Here is a 25313-nt window from a genome sequence, read left to right as displayed (position 1 = left end):
TTGCAGCTTTGGAAAAGAATGATGCCTGTATCTTCATAACTCCAGAGATACTGACCTCCATTACTGCTCTAGATGTGAGTCACTTCCCTTCTCCCTAAAAGGGAGCTTGCCTCCTAGTCCTGTACCCCTCCCTGGCAGCAACGTTCCCAGCTCTTTCACTTTGGACCTAGAAAATATCCTCATGTCTATGTGTTTCTTAAAGGCTCCAACTTGAACATCATCATCATCCTCATTTTCATCACTGAGCATTTACTCATCATTATGTACCAGGCACTGTGCTAAGAATTTTGTGTATTATTTTATTCAAGCCTTACAATAATAATGTAGGTCAAATATTTCTACCCTTGCAAACTCATCTTCAAAGCTCACCACTCAGGATGGGTAGTCTAATTCTACTGTTTGGTTACTTGTGTAATCCTCTTGGTTTACTATGATCTGGTTTCTGTTTTCATATCATTCTTCTAAAACCATTCCCACAGATGTCTGCAGATAAAGTTGACCATGGCCTCCAACACACCCCTTACCCATGGAGATCTTTGGATCACTTCACATTCCAAGAACCCATTTCTTCCTGATTATAGCCTTAGAAATCCATGCAAAGATCATTTATAGACCCCTTCCTTTTATCCTGAGCCTATTTAGTCCTCTTTAAAGATGTTTGACTGTCACTCAGGTCTAAAGGAGTATCTCAAACTTCTCTCCCCATCTTGATAAGACACTATTTTCCAAAGGTCATATACAAATACCTTTAATATTCCTATGTTTATATCCATGAATTTTAAGAAAACATGTAAATCATCCATCAAATTCAAAATTCCATCAATGTTGCTCCTTAAGAATTACGTAGGGGGGGTGGAGCCAGGATGGCAGTGTGAGGATAGCAGTGGAAATCTCCTCCCAAAACCACATAGATCTATGAAAATATAACAAAGAAAACTCTTCCTAAAATAGAGACCAGAGGACACAGGACAACATCCAGACCACATCCACACCTGCAAGAACCCAGCACCTCGCGAAGAGGGTGCTTTTTGGAAGCCTTGAAGGGACAGGGACCCCAGTGCTAGGGAGGCAGGGAAGCAGGACCAGTGAGCGGGTGCCTGGGACCGGCGTCTGAGGACAAAAAACAATCACGTGTTTTTTTCCTTTTTTTTTTTTTTTTTCTGTTCCCTCTGTCATTGTTGCTGTTGTTGATTTGGTTCAGAGAGTGCTTTTTGGAAGTCTTAAAGGGGCAGGACAGGACACTTAGACCATAGGCAGGGAATCTGGGGATCTCTGGGCACTCTAACCCCCTGGGCAACAGGGAGCACAGAGGCCCCTTATGGAGATAAATAGCCTCCCGGCCGCTCCCTCTCCAACAGGGCTCCACCATTTTGGAGGAGCAGACCCAGCCAGGCCACGCCCACAGCAAAAGCGGAGATAAACCCCATAGCAACCGGGGAGGAAGCACAAGCCCTGTCTGCGCACAGCTGCCCAGTACAAGCCACTAGAGGTCGCTATTCTCCCAGGAGAGGAAGGCCACAAACCAACAAGAAGGGAAGCTCTTCCAGCGGTCACTTGTACCAGCTCTGCAAACTATCTCTATCACCATGAAAAGGCAAAACTACAGGCAGACAAAGATCACAGAGACAACACCTGAGAAGGAGACAGACCTAACCAGTCCTCCTGAAAAAGAATTCAAAATAAAAATCATGAACATGCTGACAGAGATGCAGAGAAAAATGCAAGAGCAATGGGATGAGATGCAGAGAAAAATGCAAGAGCAGTGGGATGAAGTCCAGAGGGAGATCACAGATGTCAGGAAGGAGATCACAGAAGTGAAACAATCCCTGGAAGTATTTATAAGCAGAATTGATAAGATGCAAGAGGCCATTGAAGGAATAGAAACCAGAGAACAGGAACGTATAGAAGCTGACATAGAGAGAGATAAAAGGATCTCCAGGAATGAAACAACACTAAGAGAACTATGTGACCAAGCCAAAAGGAATAACATTCGTATTATAGGGATACCAGAAGAAGAAGAAAGAGGAAAAGGGATAGAAAGTCTCTTTGAAGAAATAATTGCTGAAAACTTCTCCAAACTGGGGGAGGAAATAATCAAACAGACCACAGAAATACACAGAACCCCCAACAGAAAGGATCCAAGGAAGACAACACCAAGACACATACTGATTAAAATGGCAAGGATCAAGGACAAGGAAAGACTTTTAAAGGCAGCTAGAGAGAAAAAGGTCACCTATAAAGGAAAACCCATCAGGCTAACATCAGACTTCTCGACAGAAACCCTACAGGCCAGAAGAGAATGGCATGATATACTTAATGCAATGAAACAGAAGGGCCTTGAACCAAGGATACTGTATCCAGCACGACTATCATTTAAATATGATGGCAGGATTAAACAATTCCTAGACAAGCAAAAGCTGAGGGAATTTGCTTCCCACAAACCACCTCTACAGGGCATCCTACAGGGACTGCTCTAGATGGGAGCACTCCTAAAAAGAGCACAGAACAAAACACACAACATATGAAGAATGGAGAAGGAGGAATAAGAAGGGAGAGAAGAAAAGAATCTCCAGACAGTGTATATAACAGCTCAATAAACGAGCTAAGTTAGGCAGTAAGGTACTAAAGAAGCTAACCTTGAACCTTTGGTAACCACGAATCTAAAGCCTGCAATGGCAATAAGTACATATCTCTCAATAGTCACCCTAAATGTAAATGGACTTAATGCACCAATCAAATGAGACGGAGTAATAGAATGGATAAAAAAATCAAGACCCATCTATATGCTGCTTACTAGAAACTCACCTCAAACCCAAAGACAAGCACAGACTAAAAGTCAAGGGATGGAAAAACATATTTCAGGCAAACAACAGTGAGAAGAAAGCAGGGGTTGCAGTACTAATATCGGACAAAATAGACTTCAAAACAAAGAAAGTAACAAGAGATAAAGAAGGACACTACATAACGATAAAGGGCTCAGTCCAAGAAGAGGATATAACCATTCTAAATATATATGCACCCAACACAGGAGCACCAGCATTTGTGAAACAAATACTAACAGAACTAAAGAGGGAAATAGATGGCAATGCATTCATTGTAGGAGACTTCAACACACCACTCACCCCAAAGGATAGATCCACTGGGCAGAAAATAAGTAAGGACACCAAGGCATTGAACAACACACTAGAACAAATGGACCTAACAGACATCTATAGAATTTTACATCCAAAAGCAACAGGATATACATTCTTCTCAAGTGCACATGAATATTCTCCAGAATAGACCTCATACTAGCTCACAAAAAGAGCCTCAGTAAATTCCAAAATATTGAAATTCTACCAACCAATTTTTCAGACCACAAAGGTATAAAAGTAGAAATAAGTTCTACAAAGAAAAAAAAAAGGCTCACAAACACATGGAGGCTTAACAACATGCTACTAAATAATCAATGGATCAATGAACAAATCAAAATAGAGATCAAGGAATATAAAGAAACAAATGACAACAACAACACTAAGCCCCAACTTCTGTGGGACGCAGCGAAAGCAGTCTTAAGAGGAAAGTATATAGCAATCCAGGCACACTTGAAGAAGGAAGAACAATCCCAAATGAATAGTCTAACATTACAATTATCGAAACTGGAAAAAGAAGAACAAATGAGGCCTAAAGTCAGCAGAAGGAGGGACATAATAAAGATCAGAGAAGAAATAAACAAAGTTGAGAAGAATAAAACAATAGCAAAAATCAACGAAACCAAGAGCTGGTTCTTTGAGAAAATAAACAAAGTAGATAAGCCTCTAGCCAAACTTATTAAGAGAAAAAGAGAATCAACACAAATCAACATAATCAGAAATGAGAATGGAAAAATCACAACAGACTCCACAGAAATACAAAGTATTATTAAAGACTACTATGAAAACTTATATGCCAACAAGCTGGAAAACCTAGAAGAAATGGACAACTTCCTAGAAAAATACAACCTCTCAAGACTGACCAAGGAAGAAACACAAAAGTTAAATAAACCAATTACGAGCAAAGAAATTGAAACGTTAATCAAAAAACTACCCAAGAACAAAACCCCGGGGCCGGACGGATTTACCTCGGAATTTTATCAGACACACAGAGAAGACATAATACCCATTCTCCTTAAAGTGTTCCACAAAATACAAGAAGCGGGAATACTCCCAAACTCATTCTATGAAGCCAACATCACCCTAATACCAAAACCAAGCAAAGACCCCACCAAAAAAGAAAATTACAGACCAATATCCCTGATGAATGTAGATACAAAAATACTCAATAAATTATTAGCAAACAGAATTCAACAGTATATCAAAAGGATCATATACCATGAACAAGTGGGATTCATCCCAGGGATCCAAGGATGGTAAAACATTCAAAAATCCCTCAACATCATCCACCACATCAACAAAAAGAAAGACAAAAACCACATGATCATCTCCATAGATGCTGAAAAAGCATTTGACAAAATTCAACATCCATTCATGATAAAAACTCTCAGCAAAATACGTACAGAGGGCAAGTACTTCAACATAATAAAGGCCATATATGAGAAACCCACAGCCAGCATTATACTGAACAGTGAGAAGCTGAAAGCATTTCCTCTGAGATCGGGAACCAGACAGGGATGCCCACTCTCCCCACTGTTATTTAACATAGTACTGGAGGTCCTAGCCATGGCAATCAGACAAAACAAAGAAATACAAGGAATCCAGATTGGTAAAGAAGAAGTTAAACTGTCACTATTTGCAGATGATATGATACTGTACATAAAAAACCCTAAAGACTTCACTCCAAAACTACTAGAACTGATATCGGAATACAGCAAAGTTGCAGGATACAAAATTAACACACAGAAATCTGTATCTTTCCTATACACTAACAATGAACCAATAGAAAGAGAAATCAGGAAAACAATTCCATTCACCATTGCATCAAAAAGAATAAAATACCTAGGAATGAACCTAACCAAAGAAGTAAAAGACCTATACACTGAAAATTACAAGTCACTCTTAAGAGAAACTAAAGGGGACACTAATAAATGGAAACTCATCCCATGCTCATGGCTAGGAAGAATTTATATCATCAAAATGACCATGCTGCCCAAAGCAATGTACAGATTTGATGCAATCCCTCTCAAATTACCAGCAACATTCTTCAATGAATTGGAACAAATAATTCAAAAATTCATATGGAAACACCAAAGACCCCAAATAGCTAAAGCAATCCTGAGAAGGAAGAATAAAGTAGGGGGGGTCTCACTCCCCAACTTCAAGCTCTACTACAAAGCCATAGTAATCAAGACAATTTGGTACTGGCACAAGAACAGAGCCACAGACCAGTGGAACAGATTAGAGACTCCAGAAATTAACCCAAACATATATGGTCAATTAATATTTGATAAAGGAGCCATGGACATACAATGGCAAAATGACAGTCTCTTCAACAGATGGTGCTGGCAAAACTGGACAGCTACATGTAGGAGAATGAAACTGGACCACTCTCTAACCCCATATACAAAGGTAAACTCAAAATGGATCAAAGACCTGAATGTAAGTCATGAAACCATTAAACTCTTGGAAAAAAACATAGGCAAAAACCTCTTAGACATAAACATGAGTGGCCTCTTCTTGAACATGTCTCCCCAGGCAAGGAAAACAACAGCAAAAATGAGCAAGTGGGACTACATTAAGCTGAAAAGCTTCTGTACAGCGAAAGACACCATCAATAGAACAAAAAGGAGCCCTACAGTATGGGAGAATATATTTGAAAATGACAGATCCGATAAAGGCTTGACGTCCAGAATATATAAAGAGCTCACACACCTCAACAAACAAAAAACAAATAACCCAATTAAAAAATGGGCAGAGGAACTGAACAGACAGTTCTCTAAAAAAGAAATACAGATGGTCAACAGACACATGAAAAGATGCTCCACATCGCTAATTATCAGAGAAATGCAAATTAAAACTACAATGAGGTATCACCTCACACCAGTAAGGATAGCTGCCATCCAAAAGACAAACAACAACAAATGTTGGCGAGGCTGTGGAGAAAGGGGTACCCTCCTACACTGCTGGTGGGAATGTAAATTAGTTCAACCATTGTGGAAAGCAGTATGGAGGTTCATCAAAATGCTCAAAACAGACCTACCATTTGACCCAGGAATTCCACTCCTAGGAATTTACCCTAAGAACGCAGCAATCAAGTTTGAGAAAGACAGATGCACCCCTATGTTTATTGCAGCACTATTTACAATAGCCAAGAATTGGAAGCAACCTAAATGTCCATCGGTAGATGAATGGATAAAGAAGATGTGGTACATATACACAATGGAATACTACTCAGCCATAAGAAGTGGAAAAATCCAACCATTTGCAGCAACATGGATGGAGCTGGAGAGTATTATGCTCAGTGAAATAAGCCAAGCGGAGAAAGAGAAATACCAAATGATTTCACTCATCTGAGGAGTATAAGAACAAAGGAAAAACTGAAGGAACAAAACAGCAGCAGAATTACAGAACCCAAAAATGGACTAACAGGTACCAAAGGGAAAGGAACTGGGGAGGAAGGGTGGGCAGGGAGGGATAAGGGGGGAGAAGAAGAAGGGGGGTATTAAAATTAGCGTGCATGGGGTGGAGGGAGAAAGGGGAGGGAGAGCTATACAACACAGAGAGGACAAGTAGTGATTCTACAACATTTTGCTATGCTGATGGACAGTAACCGTAATGTGGTTTTTAGGGGGGACCTGATATAGGGGAGAGCATAGTAAACATAGTATTCTTCATGTAAGTGTAGATTAAAGATTAAAAAAAAAAAGAAAGAAAGAAAAGGGGGATTACTCCTTGATAGGATAAAACTATTGGTAAATCAAAGATTAACGCATGCTTTAAATATCCTTAATTTTGATCACTTAAAGGGTGTCAGATGATCAGCTATGGAGGTACTCTTTTCTGATAATATGCCTTACTCTTAATAAAAAAAAAAAAAAAGCACCTCCTATGTGCTGACCTCCAATGAGTTCTACACAGTGGTGTAGAGGACATGTCAAAGTGTGGGCAAAGGGTCTGTTTGTTTCTATGCAGAAGATCAAGGCCTAGCTTGGATACCCAGAAAATGAACTAAGATACAATATGAGGAGGAGCTTCCGGCATCAGCACTCTCTGGAGGACTCGTGCCGGAGGATGATCATCAAAAAGCCTCCACAGGGATCCGGGTGATGCTGCGGTTGTGGCTGCGTCCACCCCACCATTTCCTGGACTTGCCATAGGAATGAGGAGGGAGATGTCTAGGCTGGCATGTGCATACAGTGAGACAATGAATTTGACCGGATCTGTACTGTTGGAACTCAACCAGGAGTTGGGAGGGGTGCAAGTTGTAGCACTCCAAAATCTTATGACTATAGACTATCTACAGTTAAAAGAACATATGGGATGTGAACAGATCCCAGAAATGGGTTGCTTTAATTTGTCTGATTTCTCTCAGACTGTTCAAATACAGTTGGACAATATCCATCATATCATAGACAAATTTTCACAAATGCCTAGGGTGCCTAAATGGTTTTCTTGGCTTCACTGGAGATGGCTGGTAATTATAAATTTGCTTTGTTTATGTCACCATATTCCTATTATGTTAATATGTGTGCGCAAGTTAGTTAGTAGTTTAAAGCCTATACATACTTAAGGTACTCTACAAGAAGAAATGTCAAAGAAACAATCTATCCTCCCATATTTTCTTCCATATGCTACCTCTATAGCTTTTCTTCTTCCTTCCTAATTACAACCCTTAAATAGAATTCGTGCCTCATATCGAATTTACCGGGTATGATAATACCTCCAGGTGGTAAAGATACCTCGAGACAAGTGCTGGGCATAGAAGCCACAGGGCATAAATCTGCAAAGAAGTAAAAAGCTAACCTTTTCAAACAATATGGCTTCTCTCTCACTTACCAACTTTACATTTCCCTGTATGGCCCCGGAAGATGACTGGTTAGCCAGAGACGGGTAAGATTCCTCAAGGGAGGAACAACCTAAGACAGGCACAGTCACAGGCGGGCCATCAAGTGAGAAATTGGGGATCAACAGAGGTGAGGCTCAGAACCTCACCCCCCCTGTTTTGAGAGAAATCTTCTGCATTCGTGGATGTTTTATTGCCCTTGTCTAGCTTGGATTAGCACATAGTCTACAGGCACACACATGATCATCTACAATTGCTCTCTTACAACACTAAACTATGTTTTCTACCTTTATCTTGCATCTACCTACCACTTCAGCATTTTATTAAAAATAAAAATAATAATAATAATAAAGGGGAAATGTGGGATCCACATATAAATCAAGTATAAAAATCAAACGAATATTCATATTTGACCTGATTGTTTATAGTTCATAATGCGTGATCAAAACCGAAAGTTTCTGTGATGAATGCCCTTGTACTGTTCACCATGTAAGAACTTATTCACTATGTAAGAATTCGTTCACCATGTAAGAACTTGTTCGTTATGCTTCAGAAGATTGGAGACTGATGAGAGTTAGGCTTGAGATGGATTAATGATTGTGCATTGAGCATTGACCCCCCTATACAGAATTTTATTGTTGTTAACAACCATTTGATCAATAAATATGAGAGATGCCCTCTCAAAAAAAAAAAGAACTACTTATGATTTTTTTAATGATTTATCAAAGAAATATTAAGTAAATAAGAGTGCAGATGGCACACAGATAAGGGATAAAAATTGTGAAGGTGATATTCAAATTATGAAAACTGTTATAGAACATCATGTTCTAGAGTCAAAAAGGAAATGCCCCCCCCACACAAATTCCTAATTATCTTTCCCTCTTTCTGTCTCCAAATTCCTTAACCATACCTATTCCTTTCAATGATATCCTCTAACTTCTCAGTCCTTAAAATAATCACACACCTGCCTATTTTCTACATTCTTTCTATCCAGTCTGTCTCCACATTTTGCCAGACCATCTGCAATCATATTTTTAATCCCACAGACAAAATCCCAGAAAGTAAGTTATTCAAAGAACCCTCTAATCTGTCATCCAGCAAAAGTTCTTTGAGAACCATTTTAAGTCCTATGCCCAGTAAAAGCAAAAATCTGTAGCACTGTATATGACAACTGTTCCCTCCTGCATCCTGTGCCCTGAAACTGGGAGAACAACGTTTACAGAAAGGCTTAATAGCTGGAGAGGTAAACCTGCAGAGTATAGCTGTCTCAAATTTCTGACCATTATATCAGAACAAGTCACACTGTCACTCTTTCCCAAATGCATGCCCTCAGCTGGTTTGCCAGTGATGGACGACCCCATCACCTGTTATCCACACCTGCTCCTGGGTGATCTTGCACTGCCACCTCCTCCTCTGCTATCAGTTCTCTGAGGCTCAGTCAGATACTTCCCCTTGCCAGTTCCTCCATATCCAGGTATCTACCAAACTTGGGCATAGCATCATGTGGAGTTCCTGCTCCACCGGCTGTCCACTTTTCTAATGCTGTTTCCTCTATGTCATGCTGATTTCTCTAGCTGACATTTCTTCCACAGTGCACAGATTAGCTGCTTCTATCTGTAGTCTGTTCCAGCTGTCCCCACCTCCCTTTCTAGAGCTTCAGACCTTGATTTTGCCCCACATTCATTCAGCAAACCCTATTGAAATACACCCTGTCCACTTTTGCCATCCTATTCATGAGTTTCAAATTTCTACTAATCTTCCAATATGTTCTCAACCTCCTAACTGCAGTTATTATCTGGATGCGTTTTTCCTCTTCATCTTATTCAAGTCTACTGCCCTTAATGGCTTTAATATCCAGCACCCTACCTAGACTTTCCTTAACCCTTCTGTCACATGACATAGATGACTTAAACGCCTTAAATCCAGGCCCTCTTTTGCCTCCATGGTACTCCTTATTCTGGTTCTTTACTACTCCAACCATTGTTCCTCTGTCTCCTTCTCTAGCTCCACTTTCATCTCTGTCTCTAAATCAGTGTGTTCTCCAAAATTTTGTTCTTGTTTTCTTTTTTCACTTCACACTTTAGAAATCTCATCTACTCCACGTAACCCTCAGCTCTACACTGATAAACACATAATTCTGACACTTTTACAAAGCTCGATGGTCATTTTCATCTGCATAATGGACAGTTCCATCTATATATATTTTTCGCATCTCAATATGTCAATTCCTCCTTCCCCTTCTGGTCTCTCAATATTTGTGCTGGTGGTATAAACATTTTCCTAATCATACAAGTTCAAAATCTGGGAATCTGATTATTCCATGCTCCTATTCCCTCTCTAGCCAAACCCAACAATTCCTGTCAATTGGTTTTTTTGTTTCACCTTTCAACTGGTCTGTTTTCTTTTTTTTGGATGATGAATATCATTATTCCTAAAAGATGAGTATCATTATGTCCATTTTACAGGTACAAGCTTGGAGGTTAAGTATTTTCCCAATGTTACAAATCTAGACAATGATAGAGGGACAGGATAAAAAATCAGGTCCATATTAGGTAATAACCTGGGGTTTTTCTTTTCATCAAACTGAATCTCTGAAAATAGACAACATTGTTACATAAAATAAGAATAATATAAAATATGTGCAACTAGAAATAAATGTTTCTACTTCTTATAATTCCTCATCTGTAAAAGTTCATAATAATTAATTGAGTCCTATTTCAAAAAGTCAACTCTGTGTATATATATATATAAATTACAGAAGCAATTTAGGGTGAGGTGGGAGAAGGACTTTGGAGTGATCTGTGTTCCACTTCCCTGTTCGCACACTAGGGGTGTAAACCTTGGTGAGATGCCCAACTGCTCTGGGTCTTGCTCTCCTTGTTGGTAGTAATAGTGGTCACAGATGTGGAAAACCCAGGTGCAAGGAACAGGAAGTTACCTAAACACACTAATCAGCAATACCAATATTTGATTTACATATATGATAGTTGGATCTGTTTGTTTATTGTATAGAGCCACGCATACAATTGGGCTTAACAAACATGTATCAAGTACATCCTCAGTGCTTATGACTAATAAAATGGTTAACAGCCAATGCCTGACTACATTCTAGGACTTGAGCATCTGATTTCCAAAGTATTTACAAATAAATAGAAGCAATTTGAATGAGCCCAGTCACACGAGTATGTGAAAAGTACAACCTAATTTTGGAACATAAATGCCACTCATATCCTTGCCTGCTACCCTTTTCCCCAAGTCAGAACCTTAGGTGAAAATATTAGTCTGAATCCTTGACATCCTGTCTCATCATCTCTTTCCAAGATGGATGACAGTTCTCTCCTCTCCCCTGGCCTTCAGCACTCACCTTGAACCAACATGACATTTTATTACAATAGCCATCTTTCTTCTTACCTATCATTATAAATTCACTTCCCCTTCTTTGAGCCAGCAAATGTTCCCACTTCCCTGTCCATTAGTTTGAAATGTCTACCAGCTACCAACGTGAAGTCACCAGCTCTCTCCTTCTTGTGAGAGCCTCTGCTTTGTTTTAACCGGCTACCATATTAGCCCATTTGAGCTTTTCCCTAACCATTCTCAAATACTGCCTCCTAGTTACTTACTCTACAACAGTTTACCCAATCTAACATCTCAAAGCAAAATCCCTCTTCCTTCACCAAGTCCTCCAGGGTTAAACCAAAAAGGAGATGTTTTTCCCTCATTCCAACAACTTTCTCAGACATTCAGTCACCTGAAACCAGAAGCCCATCACTCAGCAGTCCACCTAAATGTCGGCGGTGTAGATCAGCAAGCACACCACCATTGTCACACACTTGCTTGTCTGTTGTGCTCTACATCTGTCCTGTTGTGAAATCATCTGAGGAGGCTCTGATCCCCTAGGCAACAAACATCTGATGCACTGATTTGTGTTCTTCACCACTATCTCCTAACTCTGTGGGGCATGAAGTCATCCTTACAGAGTAATAATTCCTCCACCAACTTGTGAGTGGGGAACTGGGGTGTGGATGTGATAGTAGGCACAACAGGAAGAAGAGATGGCACAAGGTAAGTAATATCTCAATATACTGAATATGCCTGATTATTACGCAGTTCCCCTAAAATATTTTCTCGCTAAAAAGAGCTGCCTCGGAGAGGACCCAAGATGGAGGCATGAGTAGGGCAGTGGCAATCTCCTCCCCAAACCATATATATTGTTGAAAATACAGCAAATACAACTATTCTTAAAAGAGAGACCAGTGGATACAGTTCAACACCTAGGCTATATCCACATCTGTGAGAACTCAGCATCTCATGAAGGGGGTAAGATACAAGCCGCAGCCTGGCAGGTCCTGAGAGCTCCCCCAACCCCAGCTCCCCGGTGGGAGGAAAGGAGTCAGAGCAGGGAAGGAGTGAAAGCCCAGGACTGCTAAACAACCAGCTCTAGTAATCTGCACCGGGAGCACAGGCACACAGTGCACGGTGCACTGGATGTTAGAGAAATGAAAAAGCAAAATCTGCGAGTGGGTCCCCACAACCAGCTCCCCTGGGACAAAAGAAAAGCGAGTGCTTTTTGAAAGTATTAAAGGGACAGAGACCTCAAAGCTGGATGGAATCATCCCAGCACACTCAGCCCAGCAGCTGGGAATCCCAGGGAACTCCAGAGGCCCTACCCCCTGGGTGGTAGCACAGCCCTGAAGCCCCTTGTGGCGATAAGCAGCCTGCTGATCATTCCTCCAGCTGGCACGGCCCCCGACACAGCAGCACAGTACCGTGGCAGGGAATGGTCATGTGAGCCGGGGGCGGCAGCAGCCAAATGGCCTGGGAGCAGCAGTTGAGCAGCTGGAGAGCAGCAGCAGTTGAGCAGCTGGAGAGCGGCCGCACGTTCCCGCAGTGCCAGCGGAACAGCCTGGGAGCAGCCATGCCCCCAGTAACAGCCCAGAATCTCCTCCCAGTGTGAAGCTTCTTGGGCCAGACCCAAAGTTCGCTGCCAACGCGCAGCTGCCGGGTGCAGGCAGAAGAAACTGGGGCAAGTCGCAAAGGGGCACCATTCTCACAGGAGAGCACACCCAGTGCACCTGCCACTCCCTGCAGGGCTCTAGGCTACCCTGATGGTGACCCCGCCCATGGCAACTTATGGGATTAATCCAGAGGCTATTCCAGGAGTGCGGGTAACTGAATAGGCAGTGAAAAAGGGCAAGGCAAACAGCAAACAGGAAAGGACATTGTTTTCCCAGCTGACACACATGGTACCTACCTACAGCTACCTCTATCGCCATGAAGAGGCAGAAGAATTTGGCCCAGTGCAGAATTACCCAGACAACCCCTGAGAGAGGGCCTAGGGAGATAGATTTAACCAATATTCCTGAAAAAGAATTCAAAATAAAGGTCATAACCATGCTGATGGATCTGCAGAGAAATATGCAAGAGCTAAAGGAGCAAGTAGGGAGGGAGACTACAGAAATAAAACAGTCTCTGGAAGGACTTAAGAGCAGACTGGATGAGGTGCAAGAGGCCATTAATAGAATACAAATCAGAGACAGGAATACAGAGAAGCTGAGGCAGAGAGAGATAAAAGGATCTCTAGGAATGAAAGAATATTAAGAGAAATGTGTGACCAATCCAAACGGAACAATATCCGCTTTATAGGAGTACCAGAAGAAGAAGAGAGAGAAAAAGGGACAGTAAGTGTCTTTGAAGAAATAATTGCTGAAAACTTCCCCAAGCTGGGGGAGGAAATAGTCTCTCAGACCATGGATGCACACAGAACTCCCAACAGAAGGGAACCAAGGAGGACAACACCAAGACATATAATAATTAAAATGGCAAAAATCAAAGGCAAGGACAGAGTATTAAAGGAAAGCCAGAGAGAGAAAAAAGGTTACCTACAAAGGAAAACCCATCAGGCTATCATCAGACTTTTCAACAGAAACCTTACAGGCCAGAAGAGAATGGCATGATATATTTAATGCAATGAAACAGAAGGGCCTTGAACCAGAATACTGTATCCACCACGATCATCATTTAAATATGAAAGAGACATTAAACAATTCCCAGACAAACAAAAGTTGAGGGAATTTGCCTCCCATAAACCACCTCTACAGGATATTTTAAAGGGACTGCTCTGGATGGAGCACTCCTAAGGCTAAACAGACGACAACAGAGAAAATAAAATCACACCAAAGAAAGCAGAACAACCAAATATGAACTAAAAGGAAATAAATAAAATCAACTACTCACAGAAGCAGTCAAAGGAAACACAAAAGAGTAAAGAATAAAACACCTAACATATAAAGAATGGAAGAGGAGGAATAAGAAGAGAGAGAAATAAAGAAACATCAGACTGAGTTTATAATAGCTTAATGAGAGAGTTAAGGTAGATGGCTAGATAGTAAAGAAGCTACCCTGGAACCTTTTGGTAACCACGAATCTAAAGCCTGCCATGGCAATAAGTACATATTTTTCAATAATCACCCTAAATGTAAATGGACTGAATGCACCAATCAAAAGACAAAGACTAATAGAATGGATAAAAAAGAAAGACCCATCTATATGCTGCTTACAAGAGACTCACCTCAAACCCAAAGACATGCACAGACTAAAAGTCAAGGGATGGAAAAAGATATTTCATGCAAACAATAGGGAGAAAAAAGCAGGTGTTTCAGTACTTGTATCAGACAAAATAGACTTCAAAACAAAGAAAGTAACAAGAGATAAAGAAGGACATTACATAATGATAAAGGGGTCAGTCCAACAAGAGGATATAACCATTATAAATATATATGCACCCAATACAGGGGCACCAACATATGTGAAACAAATACTAACAGAATTAAAGGAGGAAATAGAATGCAATGCATTCATTCTAGGTGATTCAACACACCACTCACTCCAAAGGACAGATCCACCAGAGAGAAAATAAGTAAGCACAAAGAGGCACTGAACAACACACTAGAACATATGGACTTAACAGGCATCTACAGAACTCTACACCCAAAAGTAGTAGGATACACATTCTTCTCAAGTGCACATGGAATATTTTCCAGAATAGACCACATACTAGGCCACAAAAAGAGACTCAGTAAATTCAAAAAGATTGAAATTCTACCAATCAACTTTTCAGACCACAAAGGCACAAAACTAGAAATGAATTGTACAAAGAAAACAAAAAGGCTCACAAACACATGGAGGCTTAACAACATGCTTCTAAATAATCAATGGATCAATGAACAAATTAAAAGTGAGACCAAGCAATATATGGAGACATATGACAATGACAGCATAAAGCCCCAACTTCTGTGGGACACAGTGCAGGCAGTTCTAAGAGGAAAGTATATAGTAATCCAGGCCTATTTAAAGAAGGAAGAACAATTCCAAATGAATAGTCTAAAGTCACAATTATTGAAATTGAAAAAAGAAAAACACATGAGGCCCAAAGTCAGCAGAAGGAGGGACATAATAAAGATCAGAGAAGAAATAAATAAAATTGAGAAGAATAAAACAATAGAAAAAAATCAATGAAACCAAGAGCTGGTTCTTTGAAAAAATAAACAAAATAGATAAGCCCCTAGCCAGAGTTATTAAGAGAAAAAGAGAATATACACATCAATAGAACCAGAAATGAGAAAGGAAAAATCATGAAGGACCCCACAGAAATACAAAAAATTATTAGAGAATACTATGAAAATCTATATGCTAACAAGCTGGAAAACCTAGAAGAAATGGACAACTTCCTAGAAAAATTCAACCTTCCAAGACTGACCGAGGAAGAAACAGAAAATCTAAACACACCAATTACTAGCAAAGAAATGGAATCGGTAATCAAAAAACTACCCAAGAACAAAACCCCTGGTCCAGATGGATTCACTGCTTAATTTTTTTTTTTTTTTTTGAGAGGGCATCTCTCATATTTATTGATCAAATGGTTGTTAACAACAATAAAATTCAGTATAGGGGGGTCAACGCTCAATGTACAATCATTAATCCATCTCAAGTCTAATTCTCGTCAGTCTCCAATCTTCTGAAGCATAACGAACAAGTTCTTACATGGTGAACGAATTCTTACATAGTGAATAAATTCTTACATGGTGAACAGTACAAGGGCAGTCATCACAGAAACTTTCGGTTTTGATCATGCAATATGACCTATAAACAATCAGGTCAAATATGAATATTCGTTTGATTTTTGTACTTGATTTATATGTTGATCCCACATTTCTATTATTATTATTATTTTTATTTTTAATAAAATGCTGAAGTGGTAGGTAGATGCAAGATAAAGGTAGAAAACATAGTTTAGTGCTGTAAGAAGGCAAATGTAGATGATCAGATGATCAGGTGTGTGCCTATGGACTAAGTATTAATCCAGGCTAGACAAGGGCAGCAAGACATCCACGGATGCAGAAGATTTCTCTCAAAGCAGGGGGGGTGAGGTTCTGAGCCTCACCTCTGTTGATCCCCAAATTCTCACCTGATGGCCCCCCTGCGACTGTGCCTGTCTTAGGTTGTTCCTCCCTTGAGGAATCTTACCCGTCTCTGGCTAACCAGTCATCTTCCGGGGCCATACAGGGAAATGTAAAGTTGGTATCACTGCTTAATTTTATTAGACATATAGAGAAGACATAATACCAATTCTCCTTAAAGTTTTCCCAGAAATAGAAGAGGAGGGATTACTCCCAAACTCATTCTATGAAGCCAGCATCACTCTAATACTAAACCAGGCAAAGACCCCACCAAAAAAGAGAATTACAGACCAATATCCCTGATGAACATAGCTGCAAAAATGCTCAACAAAATATTAGCTAATCAAATTAAAAAATACATCAAGAGGATCATACACCACGATCAAGTGGGATTCATCTCAGGGATGCAAGGATGGTACATCATTCGAAAATCCATCAACATCATTCACCACATCAACAAAAAGAAGGACAGAAACCACATGATCATTTGCATAGATGCTGAAAAACATTCAACAAAACTCAACATCCATTCATGATAAAAACTCTCAACAAAATGGGTATAGAGGGCAAGTACCTCAACATAATAAACGCCATATATGACAAACTCACAGCCAATATCATACTGAACAGTGAGAAGCTGAAAGCTTTTCCTCTGAGATCAGGAACGAGACAGGGATGCCCACTCACCCCACTGTTATTCAACATAGTACTGGAGGTCCTACTCATGGCAATCAGACAAAACAAAGAAATACAAGGCATCCAGATTGGTAAAGAGGAAGTCAAACTGTCACTATTTGCAGATGACATGATATTGTACATAAAAAACCCTAAAGACTCCACTCCAAAACTACTAGAACTAATATCGGAATTCAGCAAAGTTGCAGGATACAAAATTAATACACAGAAATCTGTTGCTTTCCTATACACTAATGATGAAATAATACAAAGAGAAATCAGGAAAACAATTCCATTCACCATTGCATCAAAAAGAATAAAATACCCAGGAATAAACCTAACCAAGGAAGTGAAAGACCTATACACTGAAAACTATAAGACACTCTTAAGAGAAATTAAAGAAGATGTTAACAAATGGAAACTCATTCCATGCTCTTGGCTAGGAAGAATTAATATTGTCAAATGGCCATCCTGCCTAAAGCAGTCTACAGATTCAAAGCAAAGCCTATCAAAATACCAACAACATTCTTCAATGAACTGGAACAAATAGTTTTAAAATTCATATGGAACCACCGATGACCCTGAATAGCCAAAGCAAAGCAATCCTGAGAAGGAAGAATAAAGCAGGGGACATCTGGCTTCCCAACTTCAAGCTATACTACAAAGTCACAGTAATCAAGAGAGTTTGGTACTGGCACAAGAACAGACCTACAGACCAGTGGAACAGAATAGAGAGTCCAGACATTAACCCAAACATATATGGTCGATTAATATATGATAAAGGAGCCATGGATGTACAATGGGGAAATAACATCCTCTTCAACAGCTGGTGTTAGTAAAACTGGACAGCTACATGTAAGAGAATGAAACAGGATCATTGCCTAACCCCGTACAAAAAGCAAATTTGAAATGGATCAAAGACCTGAATGTAAGTCATGAAACCATAAAACTCTTAGAAAAAAACATAAGCAAAAATCTCTTGGACATAAACATGAGAAACTTCTTCATGAACTTATCTCCCTAGGCAAGGGAAACAAAAGCAAAAATGAACAAGTGGGACTATATCAAGCTGAAAAGCTTCTGAACAGCCAAGGACACCACCAATAGAAAGAAAAGGCATCCTACAGTATGGGAGAATATATTCATAAATGACAGATCTGATAAAGGGTTGACATCCAAATATATAAAGAGCTTGTGCACCTCAACAAACAAAAAGCAAATAATCCAATTAAAAAATGGGCAGAGGAGCTGAATAGACAGTTCTCTAAAGAAGAAATTCAGATGGTTAACAGACACATGAAAAGATGCTCCACATTGCTAGTCATCAAAGAAATGCAAATTAAAACCACAATGAGATATCACCTCACACCAGTAAGGATCACCACCATCCAAAAGACAAGCAACAACAAATGTTGGCGAGGTTGTGGAGAAAGCGGAACTCTCCTACACTGCTGGTGGGAATGTAAATTAGTTCAACCATTGTGGAAAGCAGTACAGAGGTTCCTCAAAAAGCTCAAAATAGAAATACCATTTGACCCAGGAATTCCACTTCTAGGAATTTACCCTAAGAATGCAGCAGCCCAGTTTGAAAAAGACATATGCACCCCTATGTTTATCGCAGCACTATTTACAACAGTCAAGAAATGGAAGTAACCTAAGTGTCCATCAGTAGATGAATGGATAAAGAAGATGTGGTACATATACACAATGGAATATTATTCATCCATAAGAAGAAAACAAATCCTACCATTTGCAACAACATGGATGGAGCTAGAGGGTATTATGCTCAGTAAAATAAGCCAGGGAGAGAAAGACAAGAACTAAATGATTTCACTCATATGTGGAGTATAAGAACAAAGAAAAAACTGAAGGAACAAAACAGCATCAGAATCACAGAATCCAAGAATGGACTAACAGTTACCAAAGGGAAAGGGACTAGGGAGGATGGGTGGGAAGGGAGGATAATGGGGGTGGGGGGGAGAGAAGAAAGGGGGCATTACGATTAGCATGTGTAATGTGGGGGTGGGCATGGGGAGGGCTGTGCAACACAGAGAAGACAAGTAGTGATTCTACAGCACCTTACTATGCTGATGGACAGTGACTGTAATGGGGTTTGCGGAGGGGACTTGGTGAAGGAGGGAGTCTAGTAAACATAATGTTCCTCATGTAATTGTAGGTTAATGATACCAAATTTAAAAAAAAACAAAAGAGCTGCCTCACATTATTTGCCAAGTATCTTATACCATGGGGATGCTTTCTCTATTACTTTATTCTGAATAGCAAAACCACTGGATGGAGTTTATTAGGCTGAAATGGCCTCAACCAGTGCTAGTTTTGGAAGCTTGTAGAAGTCATCTGATGAGCAGATTTTTAGAAGGAAAAAAAAATAACCATAGATTTAGTCATTATTCCTGGATATTTGACAGTTTGACATGTTGGATGTCATGTTACGGAGACTTTCAAGGCTCACTTCGTTGGTTCTATTACGGAGCCCACAAGGTGATTAAGAAAAACTCTAATACTATGCAAATGGGTACATGTGGCTGGGATAAAATTTGCAGTGCAGTGTTACACACTCAGACTCAAAAAATGAAATAGAAGTGATGGCAACAGGCTCAAGAAAACTGTATTAGGTCACTCAAAACACAGCTCTAGTGATCAGCTTGGCAGGCTCTAAGACTCAATGTGAAGGCTTCAAACAGAAATTACTATGTCAGATGTGAGCACAAAAAAATTGGTTCTAAAAAATATATCTGTATATATAAGATGTGATCATAAGTATATGTGAGATTAAATTAATAAATCAAGTACCATAAGTAAACATCTAATTTATTAATATCCATTACACTTATATTAAAGGAAGCCAAAAGGCTTGTTTGGGGATTTTATCATGAGAGAAATGGTGTCCCTCTATATGTTGAGGTTGGCCTTGCATTTGGGTGTCTATGGAGTGTATGCGTGCATGTTATGTAGATGCTAGTGGACAGTTCGATGGACAGATGGCTGGCCAAGGGACAGGCACAGGAAAAAGAATAGTGATATATTTTCTTATTGTTTTACAGCAAGGTCGTAAGTGTGTCCTGTACTAAGAAAGATTGGGACACTCTGGACCGAAGGACAAGAACGAATTCGCTTTAGCTCATTTTGTTCTAGTCCCAGAACTGCAAGTGCTCACTGAAGATTATTCACTGACAGGATGTGCCATGAAGCTGTTCACTCCAGCATCTTTCTAATTTGTTATGTAACACAGAAGAAAGGAATCTGAAAAACACAAAAGGTGGAGAAATGCTCAGCATAATAAAATCACGTGTGATACATATTTAAACCCTGTCCATAAGTTCCTCCACCTATTTGTTTAAACCCTAGTGAAAAGGCCTTGTTTTGTTGAGCAATTTCAATGTATAGTCACATTTTGAACTGTTGCCAGCCAAAATTCTTGCATTAGGCTCCATGGCCGTCTGTTCCACCAAGACAAATAAGAACTGGCCCAACCCCTCATTTGAGTACATTGTTCATGGTGCTGAGCAGTGATTTTCCATATCTGCCTGTCTTTGCATTCACCCCAGGAGGAAGGGTGAGCCTGGTTTATTGAGTTCTCATTTCTCACAAAGCAGCAACATCTGGAGGGCTGAGCAGTTTGCTGGCAGGTCCAGCCCGAAGGAATTCAGCCATGGTTCTGATTGGCTCTTATCAGTAGGTGTCACTAAAGACAGCTTCAGAGACAGAAAAGCAAATAGGCCAATTAAGCAATGCCAAGAACAGACTATTTTATAGTCATCTCTGCTCTTTTTATTGTTGTTCCAACTGCAGAAGTTTCAAGATTCAAATTATTCTCTGGCTTTTTTTTTCCCTGCTGCAAATGAACATTTTTCCATTTTCTAAGTGCCTTCCTTTAGAGTTAGAGAGTGGGATGTTTAATTAATAAATTTATTTTGTGGTACCTTATGCAGTGGGTTAGTAAGATGAAAACAGAAGAAGGAGATTAACACTTTACTGCAGTGAAGCTACAGCTGGCTGTTCATATGCACACAGGCTAATGACGCTTCACCAGCTCCTTTCTCTCTGCAATATGAGACACTGAACACATGTAGAGAGCAGGACACCTCATCCACGCCAGCCATGCCTCTGTGTCCCCAGAGGATGCAAGCATGGGAACTCTGGTGTGGGACCACACATTTCTAGGAGGTCAGCAGGAGAACAACGGGCCTATTCCTGGCAAGGGGCCAGGCCTGTTCACAGTGGCCACCATGTTCCTGGGCTTCACCCCTGAAGCTTTCCTGCCTGCAAAGATACAAGCCCAGCAGGGAACTCTAAATTCAATCTCCTAATCCAAGCAACACCATATATATGTAGAATAGTTTATTGATATTCTGAGTGAGCAGATACCTTATATATATTCATCCATAGTCATCTGAGAAAAACAAATTGAGAACCATTCAAATGAATGAATTTCGGTTGCAAAATGGACTGTGAACAAACCGGGGCATGGGTCCCTGTACCAACACAATGTCTAGCACATGTTAGGCACCAGGCAATGTGGGTTAGGTGAATGAGCCTCCATTCAATGAGGCTCATATGTGGCCTCTGCCACCCACTATGTATGCTAAATTTGCATGCATCTGGGTGGGTGGGTGCGTTCATTCTTTCTAGTTTCAGGAACTCTGCAACTACACCAAGTAGGTAGATCCTTAGGTGTGAAGGATCCAATCCAATGACTTTTAATTCCAAACTACTTACAATTACAAATATAAAGATAAGTAACAACTAAGAGTAATAATAACAGCAGCTGTCACTTATTGAGTCCTTACTCTATACCAAGTTCTATGTATTATTTCATGTAATCCCCCACTACTATGAGAGCTACGTGATTATTTTCCCCACTTTACATCTGAGTAAACTAGGACCTAACCTCACTAGGTTATTTGCTTAAGGGACGCAGGACATTGTGGAGCCAAGTTTAAAACAGGTTTGCCTGACTCTCAACTGTTCTCTTAACTGTGTATTTTACAACCTTCTCTTCTAACATGGAAATAGTAGCAGTAAATCTTAATAAAGGGAAAGGAAGGTATATTTAGGGAAGGGAAAAAAACAGAGAACAAAAGAATATTAGTGAAGGTTAAATCTACCCTGTAGAATTTATTACTGGGATGTTGGTGTTTAATGTATGCTGGCCAAAAAGGTATCATTTGTTGTTTCCACAGCTGGGAATTAGTTGTACTCATTACACTCTCATCTCCAGGCTCAACAGTGAATGGCTGGCCACCCTGATTTTTCACCATGACGGTCTTCCTTGGCATCTTTCTGCAGTTTTAGACTCCCAAGTCCAAGTTACATGATGTTGTTTTTATTTTATTTATTGGGTATAATTACTATATTATAGAGATCCTAAATCCATCTTGTCTTCTCCAAGAAAAATAGTTCTGTGAGTTGAAAATTACACACCAGAACTCAGAGCGCACTGGGCCCACGTGCTCCCACGTCCGCAGCTCCTCCCCGTAGAGCCCACAGAGACCGCTATAAGAATGTCATAAGCCAACCTTATACTCCTATTTCAGATGAAAAGTTCCCAAATCTAAAGGAACACATCTAGCTTAAAAAACAAAGTCAAAGGTAGTACTTAATTATTTTAACAGCTTTCATTATTATAAACAGCAGGAATACTTAGTTTTTTAATGGGATTTTTCTTTCAGAAATATTTCATCCTTTACCAAAGCAAGTATGCCCACAGTCGATATATATATATATATATATTCCATCACATTTCAAAGAATATTGCTTGCCTATTATCCCACTAAGGAACATCCTTGTGGAATTTTATCTGTAACTGGCTTATGCTAGGAAAACTAGCTTTGGTAGGGAAGCCTCCCCAACCTTTAAGATTCATCTTGATGGCAAGTGAACGAAGAGCATTCGGTGGGTGCTTAATATCCTTTTTGTCACATCAGTAACATGTTTTATGCAGAGGAATCAAGATATAGGGGAGGATTCAATAAGAGTACACTTTGTCAGTCAGAACCCAACAGTTTAGACCCCTGGTGCTAGGGCCCCTGATCCTTGAATATTTGTTTAAAAAACTCTGATCTGCAAATATTGAAGACCTATTAGGAATAGACATTATCTAGTACTGCAGAGTCGATGAAAAAGAATGACATTATTTTTGCCTTCCTGACTGTCCCACAATTAAAATAAAAGGCAAGCTGAATAGGAATTGTCTTTGAAGGAGTGAAAGATGACCTCCATTAGGGGAATCAGAAAAAGCTTTTTTAAAGAGGCTCCATTTGAGATGGGCTTTAAAGGATATATAGGATTCATTGTTGAAAAGTAAATAATATGGAATAGCATTGAGAAGGGGTCAAGCAGAAACCACAGAGTATATGGAATGTGAATTGTTCAGTAAGAATGTAGCTGGAGATTGGGCTGAAAAAATAAACAGACATCATTTTACGGTGAGGCTTGAAGGCAGACTGAGGATTTTGTACATAAATCAATAGGCAGAGGGGAGCTACTGAAATCTGTAGTGCAGAAGCATAGTAAGATCACTTGCAAACATTAGGATACATCTGGCATCAATGTCTCAGATAAGATGCAAGGAGAGAAGATATAGCTGTGGACTTGGTAGGATGCTATAGCAGCAATATGAATGTTAGGCTCTGAAAAAATGATAAACTTCAGAGACTATTGAAAGAAGGAAAGATAGACACAGGAAGGGAGGAGAAAAAGCATTTGAACTGCTGACAGAAAAGATGGTGGCTCCATTATTAGGAGTAATAGAAGAGATTGCTTTTTCATGGGTGGAAGTCACAGTTTGATTTGGGACATAGTGAGTTCAGCTGCCATTGGTACTTGCACAGACATTTTGAATAGGTCTAGAATTTAGTCCAGAAGTTATAAATTTGGGATCCCCAACTCCAGTAGTAGCATTGGAAGTTATGGAAGATAGTTAATCACCAAAAAAAGGGTATGGGGGAGATAACCTTTTGCAAGCAAATGGGCAAAATGCTGGAGATGGTACCAGAGGGTGGGAGGAAAAAAGTATGTTTATTTGAGTGACACAGATCCAGATTCAAACCTAGAGTTCATCTCTTAATAGCTGTGAGAACTTCAGGAGTCTTTTTTGAGAGTTAAATGAGTTATGTATGTAAGGAAACTAATATAATGACTGCTACAGAGTATCATAAATGTGAATTTATTCTTAAAAACATTTATGGTACCACCACTCATTCCTTTTGAGTATCTTCTGATTATATTTGAAAGTTCATATTTCCAGCAATTCAATTCCAGAATGAAAGATAGACAGACCTTACTATCTATAGGAAAGAAAGAACTGGCTTTAAAGAAAAGAGAATCAATTTGTCAGGAAGGCCTTTAATTCGCAATCAACTATCATCTGAAAAGGCATAGCCTCAAATAAATCATGACAAATGGTGGGGCTCAGGGTTTCATTTTCCAGTAGCTCACCCTCTGTTCTAATTCTTTCTATGTAGGAACTAAAGTAAAACGCATTCTTGAGCAGTTACATAAAAAGTATGAATCTACATAAAGCCACAAATGTGTCCCAGCCATCTGTCACCTCAGTTCCATAATCAGAACTACAGGTTACTAGTGCTTACTCACTACAAGTTTAACTGATCTGAAGCAAGTAGGCAAGTAGCTTTTGTAGGCACTGAGACTGGGAACTTGCCTACTAGAGTAATTTGTTCCCATCAATAAACGCTAGTGGTTTGTAAGAGGGATCGTTACTGGGTCAGAAATAAAGACATTCTCAGACGAAAGAAAACTGTGAGAATCTGTCACCAGCACACCTAACCTAAACCAATGCCTGAAGAAAATTCTTTAAACTAAAAAGAAATGATTAAAAAATAGGAAACTTGAAACCCTAAAGAACATAGTAAGCAAAAATATGGATAAATGTAATTGACTTTCCTTTTCCTCTTGAGCTTTCTAAATTGTTTGATGATGAAAGCAAAAATTGTAACAATGGCTTATGTGGTTGTAACTTTATAAGAGGAAATATTTAAGGTAATTACATTATAACTGGCATAAGATAAAGCAATGTAAAGTGTGCTGATGTTTCTACACTTTATTTGAACTTGCAAAATATCAACAGCTATAGACTATGTAAGTTATGTAAGGTATGCATACAGTGATAAAATATACATATAAATTATGTATAAGCTTATGTATAACTTATGTATAACTTATAAG

At 39.6% G+C, this 25313-nt stretch overlaps 1 long non-coding RNA gene across 6 annotated transcripts in view; it reads right to left on the bottom strand.

The window, feature by feature from the left end:
* LOC108407677 (uncharacterized) overlaps nucleotides 1-25313 on the bottom strand; it is a 98648-nt gene that overhangs the window by 34864 nt on the left and 38471 nt on the right. For 2 of the 6 annotated variants that reach the window (XR_012120508.1, XR_012120510.1), the window contains exon 5: nucleotides 19969-20369. The exons of the other annotated variants lie outside the window; for them this stretch is intronic. This is a non-coding gene — a long non-coding RNA (uncharacterized lncRNA). Of the gene's footprint in view, nucleotides 1-19968; nucleotides 20370-25313 lie in introns of those variants that run through there. 6 annotated transcript variants of the gene reach the window in all.

The sequence above is a fragment of the Manis javanica genome, chromosome 8 (assembly GCF_040802235.1).
Source record: "Manis javanica isolate MJ-LG chromosome 8, MJ_LKY, whole genome shotgun sequence".
Taxonomy (NCBI): domain Eukaryota; kingdom Metazoa; phylum Chordata; class Mammalia; order Pholidota; family Manidae; genus Manis; species Manis javanica.
Note: the sequence above shows the minus strand (reverse complement) of the source record. Positions and strands in the feature narration are given on the sequence as shown.